At 41.1% G+C, this 17,190-nt stretch overlaps 1 protein-coding gene across 1 annotated transcript in view; it reads left to right on the top strand.

Annotated features, from left to right (window-relative positions):
* Positions 1-16,093, top strand: part of LOC133981911 (transcription factor Maf) — a 50,242-nt gene extending 34,149 nt beyond the window's left edge. Inside the window, exon 3 of the mRNA XM_062420784.1 lies at positions 15,992-16,093. The gene's annotated coding sequence lies outside the window, so the exon portion shown is untranslated. The remainder of the gene's footprint in view (positions 1-15,991) is intronic.
* Positions 16,094-17,190: the final 1,097 nt, after the last annotated feature.

The raw sequence follows: 17,190 nt of genomic DNA, 5'->3' as shown, positions 1-17,190 counted from the left end.
ATCCCACCATTCATCTATTTCTCTCTGGTGGGAGGTTGTCTGGCTGCCTGCCTGACTTACAGCAGGCAGAGTGATGGACACGGGGTGAGACCCAGTGCATTACACTCCTCTGCAACACAGCACAACAGAGACCAGACACTACTGTATAACACTGCACTGAATACAAAGTGATGCACAGAGGAGGATGATAGACAAAATAGAACTCAAGTGGAGAAGGAATGATAAACAACGGATCACTCTAGGGAGCATCTTCAGTCTTTGAGCTCATTATGCTCATGAACGAAGATAAAACGCAGCCGCATATCAGCGTGAGTGGAAACTATAATAATGGAGATGTGAGTTAATGCCAAACTTTCTCACACATGATGAAAACAGATAGGAGTAAGTATACCTACTATCTAGAGTCGCAGGCTGCTTGGCCTGCAGCATTAAAAGTGCAGCTAAGAGAAAGTCAAACTCTGTCAGTGCCATATCTTCAGCTGAGCAGACCTTCATATGGGATGATAGAGAGAATAGGACTTTCTTTGTTTAGATCCTTTCCTCCACCATCTCCTCCTCCTCCTCTCTTTCCCCCAGTAAAGTATTTACCCAGAATCCAGCTGTTCAGAATCAGAATAAGAATCAGAATAAACTTTATTGTCCTCAAGGAGGAAATTTGTCTTGGGCAACAGTGTATAGTGGCTACAATCACATTAAATTTACATACGACCTAAGTGACATACAGGAACATTGACAGTCTACACATTACTGTGGTTTCTGGATAATCCATCAGATATTGCACTAAAACCTAATAAGAAATATTGCACGTAGATTAAAAGTGACTTGTGCTGGAACCGATTTATACAAGAATAAAAAAAATGTTTTAACATTTAAAAAGTTGACTAAAAAAAAAAGTTGAGACTACTGTGCACAAGGAACTCACCCTAAGAACCAGTGGCTTAATTAAGAGAGTAAAAGTACAATAATACAATAAACCACAGGGCAGGGGCCAAGTTTTTAAAAAGGATGAAGTGCAAGAGTTCCAAGTTAATTAATTAAATAATTAGATTAAGATTTAAATTTGACAGGTTGTTTATTAAGAAGAGCAATTGATGTTGGAAGGAAGGAGAACCTGTAACGGTTAGTTTTGTACCTACAGGCTCTATATCTCGTTCCTGAGGATAGGAGTACATATTCTGGCAACAGAGTACATATTCTGGCAACAGAATATGTGAAGTATCGTTCAAGATATGATAAGATTGTTTGATTACCGTTTCCTCGAAGGTTGTCTGAAGGGACAGATAGTTTTTGGTTCCGATAATTTTCATGGCAGCTTTTACCATTATTTCTATCTTAGATTTGCTTTGAGTAGTGAGGGAGCCAAACCAGGATGCTAAGCCGTATCTGATCAGGCTACCTAGGACGGCATTGTAAAATGTTAACATAATTTCACTACTCATAACAAACAATCTGAGTCGGTGGAGGAAATGTAGTCTTGGGCTAATTTGCCACACAGAAAGTCAACATGCTCGTTCCATTTAAGTTGATTATCCATCATCACTCCCAAATATTTGTAGGAGCCAACCTGCTCAATTTTACAGTCATATATGACTGCAGGGTTGTGTGCACCCACACCTCTGGGTGTTGTTTCCAATGCACGCACGCTCCAAACCTTAGCTGTCCTAAAAAAAGACACATTCATTCTGCAACACCTTCTTAGGAGCAGGCACACCTTCTCAGTGTAAAAAATACAAAAATGCTCCAGGAGTGTGTTTTAAAGGTATTAAACCTTTCTCTCTGCTCAGAAGTCAAGTATTTCTGCCTCTCTCCTTGACATTAGATCTCTTCTGAATATTTCAAAGACACGTCTCCTCCCTCATGTAATTTTTTGCCCCTTTTATCTTTGAATATGCCAGTTATTTCTTTTTCACACCCATGACCCCTACTGCCTGAAACCAAGAGTCAACCGAGCCCTAAAAACCTATCTGACTTTGTCTGTCCTCTTTTTTTCCTGTTCCAAATGCAAACATGTCTCCTGTCTCTCCTGTCTTTTAAATGTCTCTGTATGCCCTCAGGGCCATACAATTTAGTAATGTCTTCAAAGGAGTTTAAAAAGGTCCAATCCATATTCACCAAAAGTGCTTTTGCCATCTGCAGAATTACAATAATATGCATTTAAATTACTGAGCTCAATATCTGTACCTGCTGTATATCATGGCTATTCATGAGTCATACTGCAGGCCCAGCACAAACTCTTAGTTTCAGTTTTTTAACATCCTGCAGATAAAGTGGTGGGGTGACCATTGTATCAGTGCGGAGCATATCTGCTTCTTGTTTTCCGCGCAGACACAATGGAATATAATTAGTCGATAGCTGATTCGCACTCAGGCCTCTGCTCGCTGCTAATAAATACTAACAACAAAGAGTGAGGCCGTATGTCATTCACCACATTAGCTACTGTACAGTTTTGTCAGGCAGACTGTGTGTGAGTACATTACATACATTAGCAATGTTTCCATTCTCTATCAGTACTCTGATTACAATAAATGCTCCCTCGCATTGTAATGATGGGCTTTACAATAATGGGCCATAAATTAATACAGTGCTCAGCAGTAAATAGTATTATGCTGTCAATGTTTACACTATACTCATGTATATATGGCTGAATTGGTGGATAATTACCATTCACAAAGGCAGTCACTCCAAGACTACAGCCACTTACTGTACATTTGTCAGCATGGGGGAAAGAAGGGGTGGGACTGCATTCTGATCAAGGATATCAATGCCCCAAAACGTCATTGATTTCAACAAGAGATCAATAAGCGTATCACTTGCTGGGTCTTACCACTATTAAAATACACTAGCAGTGGGCTGGATCTCTTTTCTTTAATCTTACAGAAAAGAAGGGCCAGTGTGAAGAGCTTATTAAGGTATAATTCACTGCTCTGCCTGTGTCATTTGGTCTTTGCGTTATCACTGGGATCATTACCACACACACCAGTGTGTAGAAACCACTGTGAGTGAGTGGCAAGCAAGCATATGTGTGTCTGTGTGTGTGAGTGTGTGTGGGGGTGGGGGGGTTGCTTCCATATGAAATGTACATGAGAGTGAATCTCAGTGGTGTTAATGGCTTTTTAAATGTCAGGGAAAGTCAGAGAATGATAAAAGAGAGATCTGTTATCCACTGTCCTCATGATCACCGTGGAGCACGCCGCTGCTCTCACCTCACCGAGGAGCCTCAGTCTCTGTGTGTGTGTGTGTATGTGTGTCTGTGCATGTGTAGGAGTAGGCCAACTTCCACCCATGCTGATGTCAGCATGATTTATGCACCAATCAGATTAGCTCTGAGTGAGAGAGGATGAGGCGAAAGACAGAAGGGAGGGGGCATTAGGTACTACTTGCTGGTTTATGTCATGTTTTTCATCTCGAATTCGGATGAATCAGAAAAGAAAAATAGCTAAAAATAACACCCGATATGTACCCTGTTATGTGTCTATGTACTCAAACCCTATAAAAAACTATAAAGTACCAGACATTAATGCATCCTGAAAAGAATATTTACCTGCCAAATACATCAGGACTTCATATATCTCCATATCAATACAAATATTGTTCTGTTATATCAAGATGTGACAATGGTTAATTCACTTTATTTCAGTTTTTGTTAACTAAGACATTAATGTATATATTTGATTAAGATATTATACCTTTTTACATGTTTATTTGCAGTGTTTTTGTATACTGTGTTTTTACTTATGTGTATGCCAGGATGCATTTCATCAGTTTGCGATGAACAGTTAATTGCCTGATTCTGATGTTCATATAAAATATAGTAAATAGAAATAAGATCAAATAGAAACAACAATAATAACTGTTGAAAATACTTAAATCATGAATTTAATTAATTTCTAATTACAAATAATATTTAATCTGGAAAAAAATACATAAAATCTTAACATAATATGGTAATTTTGCTATAATATCATTCCCCTTGAAAGCCAATAACAATTATTGTTGAGGCTTCAACACACAACGGTGTATACAGACTCAGATACAGTTCGGTCAGTGTTTCCAGTAACACATACACAAATGTGAACTCAGTGATTTCCTGAGGATGACACAAGTTTAATGCGTCATTAAGGCCACTGTTGTTTCCTGCCGAGACTCATCTCACTCCCTGCCTCACTTTCAAGTTTCCTCTCAACATACCAAATCCAAACAATTTGTGCTGTGTAAAATAAACTGTGTCTTAGTGTGTGTGAGTGTGTGTGTGATTAGCCTGTGTCCTGGCCTCCTCTAACGGAGGGTTGAGTGATGTCACAGCAGACTGCATTTTAATAGAGAGGGAAGCAATTAGAGAGGGGACAGGGCGAGAGGTGGAGAGATGGAGGGGCTGTCTGTGTGACACACAGTGTGCACAGTTCACACACACACACATACAATCACACTCGCGTAAGCACGCAGTCTCATTACTAAGGATGAGTTAATTAATTGCACAGTGATTCACGGTACTTGTAATTAATCTCGTAGGTATGTGAGTGTGTTTTTGAGAGGTGACTCTTCTTCTTTCCATTTATAATACACACACACACACACATGCAGACACACACACACACACACACACACACACACACACACACACACACACACACACACACACACACACACACACACACAGTCTCTCTTCCCGTGAACACATACATTTATTTTCTTCCATAATTGCAAGCAAGTCTTTCTCAACGATGAAATATAATATCTTCAGGAATCTTCAAATATCCAAGTTGTTGTTGTTGTTGTTGTTACTGGTAGTATTGGCAGTTTCATCTTGAAGTTAATTAGTCTTTTATCCCATATGCTTATAATTTATTTATTGCTCATTAAATTTATTGCTGGTTAGATTCATTTTTTTTGCTCTTTACTTTTTACATCAGGTTCCATTTTGTATGTTTTACTGTCTAATTGAATTTTTTATGTTGAACTTCTGCCTTTATTTTCCTTCAAAAGACAGTAAAGAACTCTCATTGACCACATGTTTAAATAAAGGTTGACAGAAGGAATAAATAAGAACATAAAAAGACAGACAGAAAATATTTGTATGTAACCTTCAGTGCCCACATGGGGGATTTTTATTTTAAAGAATGCTAACGAGGGAAAATATGCAAGCATGAAGCTATGAGGTCAGCGCTGTGTGTTTTGCTTTTGCTTTTTATTTGGTTAAAAGGCTTTTCACCCAAACAGCACCAATTAAGGAAAGAGACAGAGAAAATGCACTGTGTGATCTTACATTTATTTAACTTACAGTACTCGGTTACATCATGTCCCAGGAGAAATTGCTTTTATTCCCCCTTAGAGCTCTTAGCACATTCCTTTTTTTTGGATCAGTCCAGTTGAAAAATGATGCGTATTAATCATGGCCTCCTCTACCCATGATCCTTTGCATTTATCAGCACGAGCTGGAGTGGAGCAATCACATTTGGAAATTAAACAAATAAAAAAAAGTTGAAGATAGCTGAGTGAGTGATGAGGCTGGCCAATTGGTAGCAGCATAAATCTCCACCTGTCACCACCCCACTTCTGCCTACACACATTTGGATATTGTTATGATTTTACCGTGTTTGCATATATGAGCCTAATTTATTAGAATCAAACACCATCAGGCTTATTTACAAGCAAGTTCTGGTCTGCTGCCAATAAGCCCATTAAGTGCATTGTTGGAGAGTGGTTATATGATCAAATACACAATAGTAATTGTGAGTGGAGAGAGGCCGGAGCGTTTCTCAATGAGGTGATTATCTGCTCGCAGGTTATTGTGCTATTTCAGCATGACATCTAAATCTGCATTGCACCGTCAATCACAGTGTCTGCTGTCAGCAAAGTGATGTTTGAAAGTGCCAATGACAACACTGGAAGATGATGGGGGGGTAACAGCAAATAAAGTGACAAGAAACTGGTGCGAAAAAGAAGAGATACGGTGTGTGTGTGTGTGTGTGTGTGTGTGTGTGTGTGTGTGTGTGTGTGTGTGTGTGTGTGTGTGTGTGTGTGTGTGTGTGTGTGTGTGTGTGTTTGAAAGAGTGTAAAGGACAGAAGATGGTTATGAAAGTCATAGTTCCAGATTGAGACAGTTGAGGACATTTAACACTTCTCTCTCCCTCCCAGTTTTACTTGTGTTACTAGTCAATGTTAAGAACCTTATTTTTTTCGAAATACGGTGTGTGTGTTAACGCACTATATGTATTTGAGTTGCTGAAGGTATGAGTGTCTGTAGAGCTGGTACAAAACTCTGTATTTTTTTTTTTTAGACTGACTGAAATGTGTTTGTAGCACAGGGTATAAAACTGTGTAAATGTGTGAGGAGACTGATGATCTTGTTAACTTATTTTTTGATGAAATAGTTCTTAATATGAATCACAAATTTGTCTATTTTATACAATTTTATATAAAGTCACACATAATTTAACATATGAGAGAAACATGTTTCTTTTCTAAAATACTAAAAAATGTTTAGTATTTATATAATAAACATTTATGTTTAGTATTTACATAATAAACATTTATGTTTAGTTTTTTTTAAAGTCTTGTTTTGATATCTGTACCAAATCTTATGAATCATGTCAGCACCAGTATTTAGCCCTTGTTGTATGGATTGTTATCTAACTCACAGCCTTGCGAACACAACACACACAAAGTAGCTCATACAGCCAAGTGCCTCAATTGTGCCTCCAAAACTTACTCATTCCTCAGTGTGAACTCAGTTCAGATTTGCAGTCTTCAAGACATCATACAGACATGCCTACGACTACACACATACACACACACGCCAACTGACAGAGAGAGAGAGAGAGAGAGCAGGGGTCCCAGGCTAAGTATGCGGTGCACCAGGTTATGCGTCATTTACCAGAGCTCAATAACAACCTTTCTCTCCGCCCGACACACCTGGTCACACAAAATGACACTTGCTGTCCTCTGAGAACACACACACACACACACACACACACACACACACACACACACACACACACACACACACACACACACACACACACACACACACACACACACACACACACACACCTACACACACACACACACACACACACACACACACACACACACACACACACACACACACACACACACACACACACACACACAGCATATCTCCTTTCACCCTATGGTGGCCTTAACCAGACACATTACATCCCCACTCTACTATCTGCTTGTGACAGATGTATTTATGTAATGGTTTTGATAGGTATTGATTCACATGGCGGAGCCAGTTAAGAAACAGAGAAAAATTACATTTCAAAATCAACATGGCTGAAGGGGGTGTTTGGTGAAGATGATGTGTAACAACAGTGATGCAGAGAAACAAGCTGTGTGTGTGTGTGTGTGTGTGTGTGTGTGTGTGTGTGTGTGTGTGTGTGTGTGTGTGTGTGTGTGTGTGTGAGTGTGAGTGTGAGTGTGAGTGTGAGTGTGAGTGTGTGTGTGTGTGTGTGTGTGTGTGTGTGTGTGTGGGTGGGTGTGGGTGTGGGTGTGTGTGTGTGTTGAGGAAAGAGGTCAGGAGTAACACACCCGAAGAGGAAAAACGCTCAGGTGGAAAACAGACGCACTTGTGTGTGTGTGTGTGTGTTTGGACTGGCATGATCATGTGTGTGCGTGTGTGTGACCTTGGCTTGGCCCGGTGGTAAAGTGGGGCGTCAAGAGAGTCAGTGTGTGAGCAGCCAAGCGTTCTCCCTCAGATTAGCAGGCTTTATTACTGCCACCAACCACTGGCCTGACAAATCCTCTTATTTCATTTTACCTTCCTTTGCCTCTGCTTTGCTCTTTCTCTTTTCCTCACTCCCCTCGCCTTTTATTTCCCTAAAACCTCCCTCCCCCTCTTTTCTCCTAACTCTGCGGCAGCTTTGCATGCTTCACCTTACACCCCGCCTGGCACGTGCTCAGCTTTCCCTCACACTCTAACAGCCCTATTTTCTATTTCCTCTATTTCTATTTTCTCCTCATTGTCTTTCCATCTTCTATTCTACTCAGCTCATACCTTTACCGCTTTTTTCTACCTTCCTCCACTCCACCTTTTCGCTTTCACCCCCCCTCCCTCCCTCTCTATAGTGTGATGAATCTGTAGACAGGGGCTAATCATTGTACTTCAGCCCAAGTGCTCATTTTTCTTTGTGTTTGAAAGCTGTGACAGGCAGGAGCTCTTTTTCTCAACCCCCCGTGTCCCTCCTTCTCTCACTCTCTCTTTTCTTTCTATTCTCACACAATGGGTGAGTAAAATAACTCAGGGTTTACAAGGTCATGCTGTCGAATGGTGAGGACACACTGGGGATTTGGGGCTGTAAGGATTTCCTCAAAGGTGCTGTGTTGAGACTTCAATAAAAAAAGAAAGTTATAGATTGCACAAGCAGATCTACAGGGGGAAATAAGTGCATTTGATTGTGAACAGGCTCGGTGAATCACAGCTATCTGGATCCAAATGTTATTAATGCTGCTTCTAAGACTCTTTATGAAAGAATATATGATAGACAGAAAGCATGGCCACGGAGAGAAATGTGTAGTTTGTTGTATGTGCCAACATCCTCATACTACACAACTTTCATCATTTGCAAAGAGGAAAATCGACTTAAAATGCTATACCTCATGCCACACACAGACCACACACTGCACATCTTATTTGACTGTGTGTGTGTGTGTGTGTGTGTGTGTGTGTGTGTGTGTGTGTGTGTGTGTGTGTGTGTGAGTGAGCAGTGTGTTGTTTTAATTGTGTGCCAAACGTAAGTCTATTTTAGTGCCACTGGTTCATTGCATCTCAGACAGAAATGCATCCGGCACAGCAAGACGGGGCAGCCCCACTGTACTGTTTACCTCTAAACTACACACATACACGCACGCACACACACACACACACACACACACACAAATAGCAGACTCTTTTTTGGCAAGAAGACATCTTTTTTATTAAAACGCACTAATTAAATATAAAGGAGTCTGGGAGAATGATCAGCTAATTTTTCTTTTTCCTGCTATGATTATAAAAAATGTCTTCCAAAAAAGCAGTTTGCAAGCAAAGCACATGTGCAGATATTGAAAGGAAATAATATCCTCATCGACTCACCAGCAGGACTTTATGAAAATTGATCAACAGTTTTAATCACAATACCATCCTCAAAAGAGAGAGACGGAAAGAGAGCAGGGGGAGGGAGGCGTACAGGGAGCAGGATTTTATTGCCTGCTGTAGTTAGATGGTAAATTTCCTCCTGGCAGATATTTATTGAGTTAGTTGAGTCTAGAGAGAGCTTTAACATTGATTGTGATCATTAAATATATCCGCCCGAAATGGCAACATGGCATTCCCTCAGTCAATGGAGCCAATAGGAGTAGAACAAAGGCATAATCAAATCAATCCTCTCATAATTATTCTTTGAGAGGTGAAATTAATCACAAGAAGAAATAAAAACAATAATGGAAAATGAAACGGTCAGTCGTAAACAATTATGGCCCAAATTGAAATAAACTCAGTGAAGGGAAAAAAATCAACTGTAAATCCAACTTATTAAAATAACATTCAAATATATATTGGTTATTTGGTTTACACAGGCGTTTGGTTATCATATTGTTGTGTACTGTTATTACAAGAGAGATAAAGAGACAGAGAAATGGAAAGTGACAGAAAGAGAAAGAGAAAGTGTGTGTGTGTGTGTGTGCAGGGCCTTTACTGTGGGGTCAAAGGATCAAGGTCCTCCTTTTGAGAGGAAGTGTAGCTTATTGATTAGCTATCAGATGATTCCGATAGGGCCTGATCAATAGGACTTTGTATGAAAGCCAGGCAAGACCCTCCCTCTACACTCAGGCACACACCCATGGATTGGCCACTGCAGTCCTCGGCCGCACAGACGTCTGGTTGTTTGTTGTTCTCCTGAAGATTCTCCTTTGTGTCTCAAGTCCGCCTCTCCAATCGAAGGCTTCCTCAAACACTCTGTCTGTATTCTATAGGAAAAGAGCTTACATAGAGTTGTCATTGATGAGCTAAACCTCTAAGCTTAACTAAGCATGGTGATGTCTAATGCTCACAAGTGACAGAATTAAAAGCTCCATGCATTTATGTGTGTATGTGTCAAATGCGCTGCTTGTGGAATGACCAGGTAACACTTTGAAAGAAGATCTTAAAGAAGGGAAAGATTTGTTAGTCTCCACCATGCAGACTTTATCATTAGTGTCAGTTTCCAGAAGTGCAGTCAGAAACAGTTTACATGATTCTCGTAGTTATTTTATTCCCATTTTGAGACTTCTTTCTTCCGTAGGGCAGTGGACGAGAAGAGTAAAACATCACAGAAGTCTCAGGTGTGGAATAACTCCCTTTAGGATCATTAAATAAGCAGGTTGTGTGACTCTGCGATAAAATAACCATATTACCAGGTTATTTGAACTATAATTCCTTTGAATAAAACCATATTATTTCAATATCAAGTTGAGAGAAGATGAGGCAGGAAATTGTCTTTTAGAAAGTTAAATAATGGCACAGCCACACAGGAGGCCAACAAAGTACAAGAATAAGAAGACAATAACTAAATAACTTGCTGGGCTCCAACAGCAGTCAAGGTAAACTGAGCATGCTGAAACCCTCACTTACCAATACGGCTGTTGAAAGCTGAACCAGGCACACACCCATTAGAAAAGGGGACAGTGCTTTCTTGCACAGCGGCTTGTTTCAAAGCTCGGCAACCTGCAGGCTGAACACACATGGTGAAAATATGCTCTGTAATTGATTACCAAGCCGAAAAATTGTCATGTGTGCCAAATCTTCCCCTGAATGACTCAAAGCCTGATCAGCACCATGGACAGCGTCCGGAGGAATCCTTTATTAGGGCCCGAGCGGCGACTGCAAGTCGCCTGGCGAAAGCCCTATTGAAATTGTAATGTTTATTATTATTATTATTAGGGCCCGAGCACTGACAAGTCAGTGAGGGACCTATTGTAATTGCCGGAATTATTATTATTATTATTATTATTCAAGAGACGCATAATGAATTGCATTTTTGGGGGCCTGAACATGCATGAAAACTCATGAAATTCTGCACACACGTCGCAGCTGGTGTAAATTTATTTAATTCAACGTGATTGGACGCAAGCGTGGTAATGGGACTCGCTAGCGCCCCCTAAAGTCGGGTCATGTGTCCAAAAATACTCTCGGATCAGCATGAAATTTAAGTATGTTACAGCTGTCATCGGATCATGTAGATATTAATTTTGTGGAAGTTCTTTACCAAACAGGAAGTTGTGCACGCGGCGTGGCGTGCAGCGATTTTCATTTTTCGAATACCGCTTTGAGGACTTTATGATGTTCACAGAATCATGAAACCTACCACGTAGGTTTCAAATCATGAGCTCTTTCATCTGATACCACATTTGCCCAATATTTTGGCCCAACAGCTCAGTAGCGCCCCCTAATGCCTTTTCCCACCTAGGATGTACTGACAAACTCTCAAACTCACCAAATTGGACACACTTGTCAAGACTCACGAATATTATTTTTTGGTATAACCGCAACCTTTTAAGTGGCAAAATGACTCTACAGCGCCCCCTACAACATTAAAAATTGAAGCCCCGCCTTCTACATGCACGTACATGAACGAAATTTAGGATTCATATATATCATGACCAGACGCACAAAAAAGCCTCTTGGACCCATACCCTAAATCCAACAGGAAGTCGGCCATCTTGGATCACAGGTGCATTTTTGCCGGCATTTTCCCCATTTCCAGTCCTCGTACTATAACGCACTCCTCCTGCAGTTTTAACTGCAGTGACTTCAGATTCCAACTGTATCATCCTCAGACCTTGATGATGTAAACTTGATAACAGATTTTCCCTACGTTATACCAGGTGGGCGTGGCAGTCGTTTGTTTGTATAAACAAACAACTCCTTATAACTCCTCAATACTTTGTCGGATGTTTATACATGCAGTGCGTAAAATGTCACACCTGTTCAAGCCGTTTCAATTTCAACATCATTGGGGGTGGATGTGGTTAGGGGTCTCCATAGCGCCCCCTAACAGCAGGTCATGTGACCACAAACTTTGTCTGATCTTCATGAAATTTACAGGACTCATAGCACTCTTGGGTAAACCCCCAAATTATTTTTTTCAAAATTTTCGCTCTTACAGGAAGTGAGTTATTGTGCATTTTCTGCGTCAATTTTCCATTTTTCCCTCTGCCTTTAGAGGACTTTCCCGTCTTCACAGAATCACCAAATTGTACACATACGTCAACAGTCACACATATTGCCTACTGACAAAGTTTGGGATTTTTAAGTGAGAAAATGACTCCACAGCGCCCCCTGGAAGATTTCAAAGTTTAACCATTATATGAATACCTTATCCCCTTTCATTTCTGGTCTTGGTGTGCCATCTAGTGGAGACATTAACCCCATCACACAATGTTCCATTGAAGCAGCAGGAGCAAAGACCTTTACATGGCTGCTGTCAATGCCCTGCGACTGCGACAAGCACTGACGTTCCTGCGTATGAAGGAACGTCAGTGCTTGTAAGTGCTTGCAAGGGGTCTCCATAGCGCCCCCTAACAGCAGGTCATGTGACCAAAAAATGTGTCTGATCTTCGTGAAATTTACAGGACTCATAGCACTCATGGGTAAACCCCCAAATTATTTTTTTCAAAATTTTCGCTCTAACAGGAAGTGAGTTATTGTGCATTTCCTGCGTCAATTTTCCGGTTTTCCCTCTGCGTTTAGAGGACTTTCCTGTCTTCACAGAATCACCAAATTTCCCACATAGGTTCACACTCAGGAGCACTTTAATTTGAGACCATAACTGCCTCTGGGCGTGGCACAACAGCTCAATAGCGCCCCCTAATGCCTTTATCCATTTTGTACATTTTCACAAACTCCTACACTCACCAAATTGTACACATACGTCAACAGTCACACATATTGACTACTGACAAAGTTTGGGATTTTTAAGTGAGAAGATGACTCCACAGCGCCCCCTGGAAGATTTCAAAGTTTAAGCCCCGCCTTCCACATTGACATAGAAAAATGAAATCGACAAGGCCTATGTATTATGTCCAGATGCACAAAAAAGCCTCTTGGACCCATACCCTAAGTCCAACAGGAAGTCGGCCATCCAGGCTAAAATGTTCAATCTGGATCATTTTTATTATTATTATAGTTGTACGCCTCTTTGACAGCCTAAACATGCCCCAAAACTCACCAAAACTTGCAATCATGTCCGATCCGGAGAAAACTTTGATATTTTAAGGAGCGGGGAAATGGCCGACGCAAAAATTGATTAATAGCGCCCCCTAGAAAATTTAAAAAATCAAGCCCCTCCACTCAGATTGACGTAGACAAACGAAATTCGGTGAACACATGTATCATGTCCAGACACACTAAAAAGCCTCTTGGACCCATAGCCTAAGTCCAACAGGAAGTCGGCCATCCAGGCTAAAATGCTCAATCTTGACGCTTTTTTGGCCCTTCACCCACATTCCTTTGTGCTGAGAAGTCACCCAGACTCATTTCTGGTCTTAGTTTGCCATCTAGTGGAGACATTAACCGCTGCACACAATGTTCAATTAAAGGCACAGGAGCAAAGACATCTACATGCCAGTTTTGACAGCCCTGCGACTGCCGCACGCACCGACGTGCACTTACGGCGTTACAGTTGGGGGGAAAACGGGGGGGTGCGAGGGCCCTTCGACACTGCTTGCAGTTTTAATTATTATTATTATTATTATTATTATTATTATTATTATTATTATTATTATTCCGACATTTCGTGCCCCAATTTCGCCCCTTTCCCAAATGCGAAAATGCTTATACTTTTGCACGGACGTCCGGCCTCATCCGAAATACGATATTTTTGGGTGGTCGCACATGGTCGACGCAGAATGGCGGAATAGCGCCCCCTACAAAGTCCAAAAATGCCCATAGGGAATTTTGCTAACTTTGTCCTATGCTCACAAAATTCGGTACACATATGTATTATACCCACATATGCAAAAAAGCCTCATGACCTCATGACCTCAACCCAACAGGAAGTCGGCCATTTTGGTTTTGATTTTTCCCGCCTAAAATTAACTCCTCCCACAGCGTTCGGCCAATCAAGTTCAAATTAGGTACGCAACATCTCCAGACCTAGCTGAGCTTAAGTTGTGCTCTGCGCATCCGTAGGTCAAAGGGCGTGTCTGCCAGGGCTCAACTAACTTTGGCGTGCTCGCCATGTACATACGAGTGGCTCTCACGCCCACATACTTCATCCAATCAGCTTCAAACTTGCTGGACATGATGATGGCTCCGCCCTGAACGTCCTGATATATTAACTTCCCACGTAACTCATAGCGCCCCCCGGTGGTAACAGGAAGTTAACTAAGATTCATTAAAATTACATACTTTGCCCCATCAACTTCATTCAGAACCAGTTGGTGAAGCTACATTATGAAGACTGTGAAGCTACGAGTAATGGCGTCCCTGTGGGGGCGTGGCTACCATCAATTCCTCGCCATGAAAATACGTTTGGCTTTTTGATGGCTTTATTGAACTCGTATCATCATGAAAATTGGTACACAGGTCCAGGGTGCCGACCTCAACGTCTCCATTCGCTCATAGGCGATCTCACTCGTGTCGCCCCCTAGTGGAAACAGGAAGTGCCATATTTTACATCATCATTGTGCGATTTCCACAAAACTTCACGTGTAATCACTGTCCCACCCTGAACGCAACCGCTTGTGTTTTGTTACACTCTACCACCCCCTGGTGGATGAACCATCAACCTCTCATAACTCCTTCATGCTTTGTCCAATTCACTCCAAACTTCACATGACTGATGAGTGGCCGCCCTGAACACACCAGACCACACCAGACAATATGTGTGACTGCCCCCTACTGGATGAACGAAACATTGCATTTTTGGCCTCCTTCCAGGTTTTTTCTCACTTTCTGCTTCACGCCACAGCCCCGCCATGCCTCAGGCCCCGCGGTGGCATGGGTGAGCGAGGGCCCGCCATCGCCGCCTGCGGCTTTAATTATCACTGATATTTCTCACATAGTGGAAATAGTGTAACTAAACTTCCCTGCTTATTCCTGTTTAGTGAGGCACCAGTGAAATGACTGAGTATTTAATATAGCCTGTAGTTTTCTTCAGGGGTCACTGCAGCATACTGCACTTGATGTTATTTGGACTATTTGTTGTTATCCAAAAAAGAGAGACTCTGGGCAGTTTTATAAAATACTTGTTTTTTCATTCAATTCCTGGCTGGGTACATGTGAGACACAGATTGCTCTTTCAGTGTTATGCTGTATCTCTGTTCCAGGTATGTCCTGTGCTGTGAAAGGACAGTGATAAGACACCTGTACTCTGGGTACAGTACAGATTAAAACAGGGCAGGACTCTGGTATCAGTTTCTGCGCCGGCCACGGCTGTGTAAAGGCACAGCATGTTTCTGACTGAAGGAGAGCTTGTGTGTTTATGTGAGTGTGTCTACATTGGAGGGACACAAAAAACAGACATGGAGGTAGAAGAGAAAGACTATATAATGAGGAAAAGGGTCAGATTCTGGTATAAGTCAGACATCAAATAGAACAACAAATTTATTTTCTAATTGGCGGACTGATATGATAAGATGATCCATGTGTGAGAGTGCTGGCCGTCTTTGGGATTAGTTGGTTGATCTGTCCTCTGCACACAAGCACCTGAATACTTTCTCAGACATAAAGAACATGACCAAATGCAATTATTTTATAAATATCTCATCAAAGAGAATGTGAATTGTTCATGATATGTTACTGCACACATGGTATTTTTTCTCCTTTAGAAACAGTCCTATTTAGTCAGAGTTGCAGTTGCAGAGAGCAACTCCCTACACAAATATCTCCCCCTAATGGCCTGCAAATGAATGGACCTCCCCTTTCTGTGTCTAAAAGAATAAGAATATCACACACATTACTGTAAAATAGATTTTTATTGAATGTTCTTTCTTGTTTGTTCTTATTTTACAGATATCATGACACTGGAATGCTGATGTTTCAAGAGCAACCTACGGCACCAGACTGCCATAAAGCACAATGTCTCAAAATCGTCCCGACAACGGCTTCACGGCAACCAATCCACAGCAAACTCAGAGCCACTGTTAAATATTAAATAGATGACGATAAGAAAAATAACAGGAGACGGAAATCACTCGCATTCTTCTGATTAAACAATAACAAGGGAAGAAACACAGAAATTAAAGATTCTGGACTCCAGAAATAAGATCCTCCACCATCTGTACTTGCTATTCAAATGGAAATGGATCATCCCATAAATACCTCTAAATTGTAATTAAGACATACCAGAGTGTAGATTATTATTACGTAGGTTGAGTCAAATAGAAAAACAGAAAGAAATATGATGTCCACACCCCTTTAGCACATTGCCCAGAAATCAGGATGTTGTAAATATTGTACAGAAAACAGATAGGGACATTGATAAGAAATACAACTATTGCAGAATAATGTATATAGTCATAAGAATCACACCTCTAGTGTGTTTATATATCCATGAGTGTCACATGCCCATTACTCCTTATTTCTTCTATGCCCAAAAAGATTTAGCACAATGATTAACCAAGACTTTCTGTATCTCAAAAGGAAACAACATCTACATAGAACTAGACGACATGATGCTGAATAAACAAACATTAATTGGGAAGACACAAAAGTTGCCATATAGTGCACTATTACTGGAATCAAATGCATATGCCATAGAGTGTATGCTCATTAGATGTCCCTGTGCTGTTAGCAAGACAGGTCATTTGCTTCTTTGAACTCTTTTAAATAGACAGTCACGAAATGCAAAAAACTGGAGATACGGTAGGAGTTACAACTACAGAGACTAACAGAGATCCCTGAATCCGTCCCCCCACCTCCCATTGTAAACTACCACAGCAGTGCTGAACACAACTCAAACTTTGATTAATTCAATAGAGTATATATGAAAACCCCTCCTGTACTGTGTATGTAGTGTGTTTTAGATCCCCTTAGTGACGTGACATATCCAGATGGACTTCCGTGGCTTGGCAGCTTTCTTATATAGTGCAGTCAGAATACAGTTACTTTATATTGTTTATACCTAACTGGACATCACCGTGAACCAACATCCTTTTTCATTGATTCCTGTTTGGCTAGTCCCCCTGCCCCTCCTCCTCTACCTCCTCCTC

The sequence above is a fragment of the Scomber scombrus genome, chromosome 6 (assembly GCF_963691925.1).
Source record: "Scomber scombrus chromosome 6, fScoSco1.1, whole genome shotgun sequence".
Lineage (NCBI taxonomy): Eukaryota > Metazoa > Chordata > Actinopteri > Scombriformes > Scombridae > Scomber > Scomber scombrus.
This window is presented reverse-complemented; position numbering and strand designations above follow the sequence as displayed.